Source organism: Tupaia chinensis, unplaced genomic scaffold, assembly GCF_000334495.1.
Source record: "Tupaia chinensis unplaced genomic scaffold, TupChi_1.0 Scaffold143638_1, whole genome shotgun sequence".
Taxonomy (NCBI): Eukaryota; Metazoa; Chordata; class Mammalia; order Scandentia; family Tupaiidae; genus Tupaia; species Tupaia belangeri.
The window spans coordinates 1-12,076 of record NW_006203486.1 but is presented as its reverse complement, the minus strand read 5'-3'; the positions used below and the strand labels follow the sequence as shown (position 1 = coordinate 12,076).

The following is a 12,076-nucleotide window of genomic DNA, read 5'->3' as shown; positions in this document are numbered from 1 at the left end:
CATAGCCATTACACTAACTGCTATTCCCCAGGACTAGATTTTTTGAATGCCTCTCTAGGTTGGGAAAGTTTTCTTGCAGGATTTCATGGAATAGACTACCAAATGTTCTTATGAGTCTCTTTGCCTTCTAAGATACCAATTATCTGGATGTTTGGACATTTGATAATATCTAGTATTTTTTGTATATTATTCTCATTTTTGTGGGCCATTTCTTAAGTCATTATGGTGGATTTTTCTAGACCAGCAATTCTATTTACTATATCTAAGATTCAATTTTCTGTACGATCTAGTCTGCTTCTAATACTTTCAAGGGAGAGATTTTGACTTCCTTTATTATGGCCTTCATCTCTACTAGGTCCTTTTGATTCTTTATTTTATAGTGTGTATTTCCTCTTTTAGATTTTTCAAGAATTTCCTCACCTTCTGGATCTCATCAGTTCCTTTCTCCTGCCTCTTCTGCAGTTCATTCTCTCTCTTCTCTTACATCTCTGTTAGCTTTGTCATTATGAATATTCTAAAATCCTTATCAGATATATCCATGAGTTTTATTGCACTGTCTGAGGATGAAGAATGTAATTATTTTCCCTTGGAGGAGAGGTATTATCTTGCTTTCCCATATTTCTTGTGATCTCAAAGTGATTTCTTGTCATCTGATAAATGGAGCATATCTCCCTAATCCTTGAAGTTCAATCTGAGCGTTCAGAGGCAATCAAAATGAGGCAATCTCTCTTCTGTTCCGTTTTCATACTTTGTACATCAGATTCAAGGTGAGGAGAGGAATAATCTGGCCCTAATCATATTCAGATGTTTGGAAACTGTTCACTTGGACTTATTGAGACACTTAAAGCATAGGGGCTGATCAAAAAATGAATAACGATAAAGAAAAAAGAAAATGAATTAATATAAGGGAAAAAGATGAAAAAAAGAAAAAGAAGAAAGAAGAAAGCAATAAAAACCCCATAAGATTATAATTTTAAAAAGCAAAAGTGAACACTGTTTGGCACAAAATCAATTATTTCACAGTTGAAATAAGGTATCCATCTCAGGATAGGCCTGGCTTGGCTGAAGCCTTGCCTAAATGAAATGAGAAAAGCCAACAATTAACACAATAAAGAAGAGGCTTGAGAGCCCAGAGAATACTTTACCTTAAAATTTAAAAAAACAATTCAAACCCACAAGGAGACACAGAGAGACAGTGGAAGACAGACAGAAATGGAGAAAAAGAGACACAGAGCTATCACTACTCACTAGGAATAAGTCTGGAAAGGGAAGTCTCTGCAGAAAATCTTCATTTTTGGTCAAGGAAACCAATTATTCACAGCTGAAGTACAGTATCCACCTCAGGATAGGCCTAGCTTGGCTTGTGCCTCTCCTAAATGAAATGAGGAAAGGCACCAATTAACATAATAAAAAAGAAGCTTGAGAGCCCAGAGAATATTTTACCTTAAAAAAATAAAAAAAATTAAATGTCCCAGGGATACATAGTGAGGCAAAGAGAGACAGACAGAAATGGAGAGAAAGACACAGAGCTATCCCTAACCACTAGAAATAAGTCTGTAGGGGGAAGTCTCAGCAGAAAATCTTCATTTTTGGTCAAAGAAACCAGCTGAAATATGGTATCCATCTCAGGATAGGCCTGGTTTGGCTGGTGCCTTTCCTAAATGAAGTGAGGAAAAGGAACAATAATACAATAAAGGAGAGTCTTGAGAGCCCAGAGAATACTTTACCTTTAAAAAAATTTGAAAAGTCACAGGGAGACACAGACAGACATGGAGAGACTGACAGAAATGGAGAAAAAGAGACAGAGAATTATTTCTATCCACTAGAAATGAGTCTGGAGGGGCAAGTATCAGCCAAAAATCTTCATTTTTTGGTCAAGAAAACCTATATTTCATAGATGAAGTATTGTATCCATATCAGGATAGGCCTTGCTTGGTGGTGCCTTTCCTAAATGAAGTGAGGAAAGGCATCAATTAACACAATAAAGGAGAGGCTTGAGATCCCAGAGAATATCTTCTAAAAATTTTTTAAACATTTAAGTCACAGGGAGACACAAGGAGACAGAGAGAGATAGACAGAAATGGAGACAAAGAGACACAGAGCTATTCCTACCTACTAGAAATGAGTCTAGAGACAGAAGTCTCAGCAGAAAATCGTTCTTAGTTTTCTTTTGGTCAAAGAAACCAATATTTCACAGCTGAAGTATGGTATCCATCTCAGGATAGGCCTGGCTTGGCTCAAGGCACTGATTTTTTAAAAAAATATGTATCTAGTAGTTGTATTACTGGATCTTAAGGTAATACTATATTTAATTTTTTAGGAATAGCCATAAAATTTTGGTGCAAATTTACATTCCCACGAACAGTGTAAGAGTTTCTCTTTCTCTGCATACTTAACAGCATTCATTATTTTTAAAGTGATAGTTATTCTAATGAGTTGAAAACTCATTATGGTTTTAATTTGTATTTCCATGATGATTAATGCTGTTGAGCATTCCCTCATGTAATTGTTAGCCATCTGTATGTCTTCTGAGAATTTTCTGTTCAGATAGATTGCCCATGTTTTAATTATATTATTTGCTTTTTTCTTACTAATAAATTGATATCTTTTTATATTCAAGTTATTAATCCTTTCGTGAACATATAATCTCCAAATATTTTCTTCTGTTCTGCAGGGAGATTGTATCCTTTGCTGCGCAAAAATTTTTAGTTTGATGTATTGATAGTACCTTTTGTTTATTTTTGCTTTTTGTGGCCTATACTTTTTTAAATTTACATTCAATTGTATATCTTTACAGCTTACAATATGATTTTTCTAAGTATATGTGTGTGTATACGTCAATCAAATCAAAGATATTATCATATATGTATTATTTTCAACAGATAATTTTATATTTTTATGTCTGTTATAATAAATGTTTTTGTCCCTGAGCCTCACTCTTCAACCCCTACTTTCTATACCTTCCTTTGCAGTCTTTGATATCTACACTTGCCCTCCCTGCTATTATATCTTTCAATTTTCACCATAGAGTATAGACGTCAGTATATATTTAGTAGGTATATACAGTGTTTGTCTTTCATGATCTGACTTGCTTTGCTTAGCCTTAGATCTTCTATATTCACCCACCTTGTATGAAATGACCAGTTCTCATTTTTTCTTATAGCTGAGTAGTATTCCATAGGGTTTATGTGTCATATTTTTTCAATACAGGCATTTGTTCTTGGGCACTTAGAATGATTCCATATTTTAGCAATCATGAATGATGCTAAAGTAAACATGGATGTGCAAGTACTTTGCAGACTGGATGTTTTTCTGTCCTTTTGGGTAAATAAACAGTAGTGGGGGACCAGCAGTTAGCATAATGGCTATGTAGCTGGACTCCCATGTAGCCAACCACGGTTCGTGTCCTGGACCAGGTGGCTTAAACTCACGCCAGGTGCGTGTGCGTGCATGCCCAAGATCCCGAGAGGAGAATGGAGAAGGGATTGCAGCGTGGCTATCCCCCTGGGGGGTGATTTCTCGCTTTCTGACTCTCTGTCTCTCTCTGTCTTTCTGGCGAGCAGGTGTGCCCTATAGCAAAAACCTCTCAAAATAAATAAATAAACGAAAAAAATCCAGTAGTGGTATTACTGAGTTTTATGGTAGTTCATAGTTTTTTTGTTTTGTTTTGCTTTGTTTTTTTACATTTTTTAAAAATTATTTTATTTAACTTTCTTTCTCTTTCTCTTTCTTTCTTTCTCTCTTTCTTTCTTTCTATTTTAATTTGACTAGAGAGGGACAGAGCAAGAGATCAAGGGCAAGAGAGAGAAAGTGAGAAAGCAAGCCACCAGGTCCAGGACTTGAACTGCGGTCAGCCATGTGGGAGTCCAGCGCCCTTAACTACCACACTCCCTTTTGGCCTTATTCATCATAGGTTTTTTGAGAAAACTTTATATTGTTTTCCAGAATGGCTGTACTAATTAAGATTTCCATCAACACTGTAGGACGGTTTCCCTTTTGCCACAAACTCAACAAAATTTGTCAGTATTTATTTATTTATTTATTTTTTATAATTAGCTTTAAAATTTTATTGAAGTGCAAGTTTAGGATCTAACAATTTAATACAGTATTGTATCGCCTCACATGATTTCTGGGCGTAACTTTACTTCCTGCCTTATTTTCCATGATATGTCAATTATGCGTTCATTAAAATCTCAGGTACTTCCTCAAGTGTTCTTATTTCAATGTCAGAATTTTTAAAAATAAGCTCAAATGTTGAAAACTTAGGACATGAATATTGTGGCCACTGTTAATATAGAAAAGAAAAATAAATGCTGTACAATCTTAACTGTTTAAGACTCTTGTTAACATTTTATATAGTAATTAAAGATTAATTTTAACATAACCATATTAATTTCTCACTAAAATGTTCCTACTGAAGCATGTCTGAAGTTAGAAAAACCTTTTCTCTTAAACTAACCTCTACTGAATAAATCTAAAATAACCATGGCACTTTAGAAAGTTATTCTACTGTGTATTTTAGTACCTAAGGTATAGTCTGGTCAAAGTCAGGGTACTGGAAAGAATAAAACCATGGCTTTCCTTAAGGAGTTAGTTGTTTGGGATCATGAGGGAACATCAAGGTCCAACGAACATTATGTAATCCCAGAAACAGTACAGTCACTCGTTCCAACCCTATGCCTCCACCAGCATGAGGAGGGGATCCAAAGCGGAATGAGTTGGATCATATGAGTTGGACTGTTTAGGATTTCTTGGGTCAGGAATGGTATAGAAAGGTCTTACAGCCAATGGATATTTATCAAGAATATAAAAATCTGTATCATACTTTTCCTTTACCAAACAACCCAACACTTTTTCATTTGATATACTTAGATTCTCTCCATCTCCCATTTCGACTCCAGGTTCCCTAAGCATAGCCAGTGCTTCACAATACTCCAGTCTTAAAGTAGGCTCCAAAAATTTGAATGGCTCACAAGGGAATTGTTTATTCACCATTTGAATTTCAGTCTGAAACCTTTCTTGAAGTCCTTTGAATATCTGTACCAAAGTGTCAGCAATTTCTTCCATAACTTCATGGTAATGGTAATTAAATGCCATTTCAATGTCCAGACCAACAAATTCAGTTAGATGTCTGTGGGTATTAGAGTCTTCAGCTCTGAATACTGGTCCAATACAGAAAACCTTGTCAAAATCAGCACAAATGCACATTTGCTTATACAGCTGTGGAGACTGAGCCAGGTAAGCATTATTTTTAAAGTACGACACAGTAAATACATTGGCTCTACCTTTACTGGCAGCTGTAATAATCTTAGGTGTTTGGATTTCCACAAAGACTTTGTTAATTAAAGTTTATCTGAAGAGTTGGCAGATACCAGACTAGAGACGGAACACTGCCTGACTAGTTGTCCTAAGATCTATGACTCTGTTGTCTTATCTTGTATTCTGGTTAACAGTAGCTCTTCCTTCCATCTCTCCTTCCACCTCAGGCCCAATGACATCATCCAGCTGCAGGGGCAGGTGGGGTTCTGCCTAACTGACCCCATAAATCTTCTGAACATGTAACTCAACATCTTGCTGTGTGCAGCTTCCGATTTTCTGATTCACTTTTCTCACAACTCCTTCTACACCTACAATGCTCTCTTTGTTGATATTGGCAGCAAATTTAATCATCTGCTTGCTTCCATGGTCTCCCACCGCCACAAGAGCCTGGACATTAAACTGCTGCTGGCGTAGCACTAAGAAGCACTGCTTCCCGTTAGCTCTGCTCATATGAACTCTTGCACGCACCCAAACAACTTCATCAGCTTTTTAAATAGTCAAGTCTTTAATCCAACCCAAAACTTGATCTGGTTTTTCTTATGACTGTATCATTGAAGATACTCCATATCTCTCTTTAGCATAATCTTCTGCCGCGTCCATGATCTCCCGCGGCTTCTCCTGACCCTTGCGGCTGGCGTTTGCGCTGGGCATCTGGATGCTGGACGGGGCAGTGGACACTACCCTCCCTCCCAGGCTTCCCTAGGGTAGGCCAAAGGGGCTTTCCTTCCCCACAGTCTCCGCCCTCCCGGCCTTCCGGTCCTCCTGGCTTGGAGCACCCACTCAGACTCCGCGTGGAGACCCAGTATTTATTTTTTTAAATCATAGCCATTCTGACTGGGGTTAAGTGGTATCTCATTGTGATTTTGATATGCATTTCCCATAAGCTAAGAGATGAGCAGTTTTTCATACTTTTTTTTGCCATTCATCTATATTCTTTGGAGAATTGTCTGTTTGGTTCATTTGACCATTTTTAAATTGGATTGTTTATTTTTTAGTGGGTAAACTGATTGAGTTCACTATATACTCTGGTTATCAGTCCCTTATCTGAAGCACAGAATGAAAATATTTTCTCCCATTTTGAAGGTTGTCTCTTCACTCTGAACATTGTTTCATTTGCTGTGGAGAATCTTTTTAGCTTGATGTAGTCAACATGTCTATTTTTGAGATTAATGCCTGTGTTTTAGGGGACCTTATTTAATAAATTTCTTTTCTTTGCCTACTCCAGTGTCTTCAAGAGCTTTCCCTGTGTATCCCACCTGCAGTTTCATAGTTTGAGGCTTTACATTTAGATCTTTGATCCACATTGAATTGATTTTGTTAATCAGGAGAGAAAGGGGTCCAGTTTCTTTTTTCTGCAGGTGGATGCTCAGTTATTACAACACCATTTGCTGAAGAAATTTTCTTTTTCCTACTGGATTGTCATGTGCCCTTTGTCGAAAATTAGTTGACTGTATGTTTTGGTGTTTGCTTCTGGATTCTCTATTCTGTTTCATTGTTTTACATGTCTGTTTTTATGACACGACCATGCTGTATTGATTGTCATAGTTTTATAACAAATTTTGAAATCAGGTAGTGAGATGCTGCCTACTTTCCTTTTTTGCACAATATTGTATTGGTAAAATGGGCATTTTATAATTCCAGACAAGTTTGCTAATTGTTTTTTTCTATTTCTGTGAAAAATATCTAAATGAATTTGACCAGAATTACATTGAATTTTTAAATTAATTGAGGTAGAATTGACATTTTGATGTTATTAATTTTTCCAATTCAGAAACATGGGGTTCACTAGATTTCTGCCTAAATCTAGTTGCTCCCTAAAAAGAAGGAAAATGAGAGTCCAAGCCACAGCGTCCAGGACTCATATCACAGTTAGCCCTGTGGGAGTCCAGCACCTCAACAAGATGCCACCTGCTGGTCCTTCAGCATGAGATTCAAGCCACCAGGTCTGGGACTCAAACTACAGTTGATTATCTGGGAGTTCAGCAATATATCCACTATGCCATTTGCTGGTCTTTCTTAATGTGATGTAAGATTCAATTTGCTGGTATCTTGTTGAGGATTTTTGCATCTGTATTCATTGGGGATCTTGGTCTGTCTTTTATTTATTTATTTTTTCTTTTAGAGGTTTTTGCTATAGGGTGTGCTGGACTCCCACAGGGCTAACTGTGTGCACTCGCCAGACAGAGAGACAGAAAGACAGAAAGCGAGAAATCACCCCCCAGGGGGGATGACCACGCCACAATCCCTTCTCCATTCTCCTCTTGGGGTCTTGGGCATGCACGCACATGCACCCGGTGTGAGTTTAAGCCACCAGGTCCGGGACGCGAACTGCGGTCGACTACATGGGAGTCCAGCAACATAGCCATTACGCTAACTGCTGATCCCTGGTCTGCCTTTTTTTGTTATATACTTGTCTGTTTTGAAATCAAAGTGATGGAGGCTTCATAGAATAAAATTAGAAGGGTTTCTTCCTTTTGGATCTTTAAAAATATTTTGAGGAGAATTAGGCGTAGCTCTTTGTTAAATGTTGTGTAAAATTCAGAAGATAAATCATCGGGACCTAGGCATTTCTTTTTTTGGAGACTGTTTATTACTGATTCAATTTCACTGCTTGTTATTGATTTTGTGCGTCATGCTCAATTTCTTTTCAGATTTGTTTTTTTTGTTTTTTTGTTTGTTTTTGTTTTTTATTTTTTTTTAATTTTTCTTATAGATGCCTTTTTTACCTATTTGGTAAGCTTTATTACCTGATATATGATTTTCTGTGGCTATTGTAGAGATTGTTTTCATCAAGTCTAACTCAGTTTGTTCATTGTTAGTGTCCAAAAACGCCATAGATTTTTGTATATGGATTTTGTGTCCTGCTACTTTACTGAATTCATTGATTAAATTCTGAAGGTTTTATGGATTCTTTTGGAATTTCTATGTTTTTAATCATGTCATATGCAAATAGGAAAAAAAATTACTTCTTTTCTTGTTTGAATGTCTTTTTTTGACTTTTTTTCTAATTACATTGGCTAGTACTTCCAGTACTATGTTAAAAAAGGAGTGGGAAAAATAACTAGTCTTGTGTTTTTCCAGTTTTTGCAATTTTTAACGTTTTCCCATTCAATGTGATTCTAGCTATGAGTTTATTATATGGCTTTTATTGTGTTGAGAAATGTCTCTTCTATGCCAATTTTGCTAAGAGTATTAATCATGAAAGGATGTTGTATCTTGTATGTGCTTTTTTGAAACTGATATGATTATATGGTTTTTCTCTTCTGTTAATGTGAAGTATTGAATTTATTGTTTTGTATATATTGAACCATCCTTGAATCCCTAGAATAAATCCTAACTAGTCATGGTGTTTGATATTTTTTTTAAGAAACTTTTGCCTTAGGGCATGTGAGCTTGCTGGGGAGAGAGAAACCGACAGGGTGAGAGGGAAAGTGAGAAATCACCACCCAGGGGTGACAGCCACACCACAATCCCCTCTCCTCCATTTTCCTTTCAGGATCTAGGGTACATAGCAATATGTACCCAACATGATTTTTAAATTTGTATTTATTTATTTTTATTTGACTAGACAGAGAAAGAGAGGTGTTCCTGCCCAATAATGTGGAGGAGGGGCAAACCCCAAGTGGGAGCAGTGGTCGATTCCAAAAAGACAAAGATATAGACACATAAGTAGAAGATAGTGTGAATTGGGTGGTCCAGGTTTCTCTGATGGAGATCACTGTTGCACTGAGTTGTTCACAGGTTTATTAATTTATAGTGCAAAGCCGGGTATTGTCTAGTATTGACTGTAGCTGTGGAATTTCCTGCTTCTTCTGGTTCTGAACTAGCCTCCCCTAGCATTTTCTTTTTCTTCTCTCTCTCTTTTTTTTTTTTTTTTTTTTTTTTTTTTTCGGGTTTTTTTTTTTTTTTTTTTTTTTGAAAAAAAAAAAAAAAAAAAAAAAAAAAAAAAAAAAAAAAAAAAAAAAAAAAAAACCAGAGACAGACAGAAAGGAAGAAATCACTCCCAGGGAGGATGGCCACACCACAATCCCTTCTCCTCCATTCTCCTCTCAGGATCTTGGGCACACATGCACATGTGCCTAGCGTGAGTTTAAGCCACCATGTCCAGGACTTGAACTGCGGTCGACTACATGAGAGTCCAGCCACATATCCATTATGCTAACTACTGGTCCCTCCCCTGGCATTTTCTAGCTGACACAGAGCTTCTGCTTTAAAGGTCACTAGATTTCTGCCTAGATTCAGCTGTTCCCTAAAAAGAGGGAAAAAGAGAATCCAAGCCACCGGGTCCAGGACCCAAATCACAGTCAGCCCTGGCAGAGTTCAGCATCTCAACAAGATGCCACTTGCTGGTCCCTCAGTATGAGATTCAAGCCACCAGGTCTGGGACTCAAACTGCAGTTGATTATCTGGGAGTCCAGCAATATATCCACTATGCCATTTTCTGGTCTTTCTTAATGTGATGCTAGATTCAATTTGCTGGTATCTTGTTGAGGATTTTTGCGTCTGTATTCATTGGGGATATTGATCTGCCGTTTTTTGTTATATACTTGTCTGTTTTGGGGAATCAAAGAGGCTTCATAGAATGAGATTAGAAGAGTTTCTTCCTTTGGATCTTTAAAAATATTTTGAGAAGAAATAGGTGTAGCTCTTTGTTAAATATTTTGTAAAATTCAGAAGATGAGTCATCATGACCTAGGCTTTTCTTATTTTAGAGACTGTTTATTACTGATTCAACTTAATTGCTTGTTATTGCTTTATTTAAGCCTTCTATTTCTACTTGTTTATTTATTTAGAGAGATTTTTTGCTATCAGGAGTGTGCACTTGCCTGAGAGACAGAGAGACAGAAAGTGAGAAGTCATTGCACCCAGAGGAGATGGCCATGACACAGTCCCTTTTCCTCTTGGAGTTTTGGGCATGCATTCACATGAGCCTGGCATGAGTTTCAAACCACCTGTTCCAGCACTTGAACTGTGGTCTGTCATGTGGCAGTCCAGTGATGTAACAATTATGCTATTATGCCGTCTGCTGGTCCCTTATTTATTTATCTTATATTCTTTCACTGTATATTATTACAGCATACAAAATAAAATTTCCCATCCAGAATACACTGACTATTGCCCCAAAGATATTATCATACCTATTATCTTCTATAGATAATTTTCCATTTTGCATTTCTTAACTGTTTCATTTCTATCTTTTTTTTTCCCTTTGATTTACTTCCTCTCACACTCTCCCATAAATTATATGAGTCCATAAATTTGTTTCTCTTCTCTAGCTTGGTTTTTTTTGTTGTTGGTAAATAGTGGCTCATAGTATTCTTTTATAATCTTTTGCATTTCTGTTATGTATTTTGTAATATTCTAGTTTCATTGAATTTTTTTTTGTTCCTTTCTATTTTCTTGATTAGTCTGCTAACTGCCTGTCAATTTTGTTTATCCTCTCAAAAATATTTTTTTTGGGGGGGACCAGAAGTTAGCATAATGGCTATATCGCTTGACTCTCATGTAGTCGACTGTGGTTCGAGACCCGGACCCAGTGGCTTAAAAGTCACGCTGTGTGTGTGTCGTGCATGTGTGCCCAAGATCCCGAGAGGAGAATGGAGGAGAAGGGATTGCAGTGTGGCCATCCCCCCTGGGGGGTGATTTCTCTCTTTCTGTCTCTCTGTCTCTTTCTGTCGGTCTGGCGAGTGCATGCGCCCTATAGCAAAAACCTCTAAAAAAATGGAAAAAAATAGTTTCTGTTTTGTTTAGTTTTTGTAGAATGTTTTTTGTTTTGTTTTGTTTTGTTTTCTTCTGGCCTTTATTATAAAGAAAAAATGTCAGAGGGCAGCCCGATTTTTTCCCCTCGTGGATCACATTTCTTTTTCTGTCTGGAGTCTAATGTGATAATTTCCCCCTTTATTCTTTTTTCTTATTATCATCATAATCTTCTTTATATTACATTGGATTACATATAACTTTATAGTGTATTATATTGCTTTTTCAAAAGAGAATGCCATGCATGCCAGTCAATACAGAGACATTAATCTCCCCACTTCATCATTCAATATCTTTTCAATGTTTTTTCCAATCATTATTATTATTATTCTAATTATTTTTTAAAACAGTCAATCACTACTTCTCATTTTGCTTGTAAAAAGACTTTACCTATCATAAAATACTTCTCAGACCAATCCAGTTGAGAATACTATATATGTCATCATCAACAGGTAATAAGCCATATCTGTTTCCCACTGACGTCCTGCCTCTCTATTTGTTCTCTTGCTAACTTTCTCTATCCTCTTCTCTTCAACCTCCCCCATTCCCCACTGTCTTATTCTCGTTAAGTACTTTCACTGTTTTTATGTCCTCCAAAATTTCGCTCTCTGCCATAGAGTGCAGATAGTCAGTATATATTAAGTGGATACATACAATATTTTTCTTTCATAGCCTAGCTTACTTCACTCAGCAATAGATCCTCCATATCTGACCACTTTTTATCAAATTTCAGGGTCTTGTTATGTTTTATGACTGAGTAGTATTCCATAGAGTATATATACCACACTTTTCCAATCCATTCATCAGTTTGTGGGCATATAGGTTGATTCCATGTCTTAGCAATTGTGAATAATGCTGCAATAAACATTGATGTGCAAGCACTTTTCTGACTGAGCGTTTTACTGTCCTTTAGATAGATACCCAGAAGTAGGACTGCTGGATAGTTCTATTTGTAGATCTTTGAAGAACCTCCTTATTGTTCTCCACAGTGGTTGAACTA

The 12,076-nt window shown here is 36.8% G+C and overlaps 1 pseudogene; it reads right to left on the bottom strand.

The window, feature by feature from the left end:
* Positions 1-4,582: 4,582 nt before the first annotated feature.
* On the bottom strand, positions 4,583-5,976 carry LOC102468290 (aspartate--tRNA ligase, cytoplasmic pseudogene; annotated as a pseudogene).
* Positions 5,977-12,076: the final 6,100 nt, after the last annotated feature.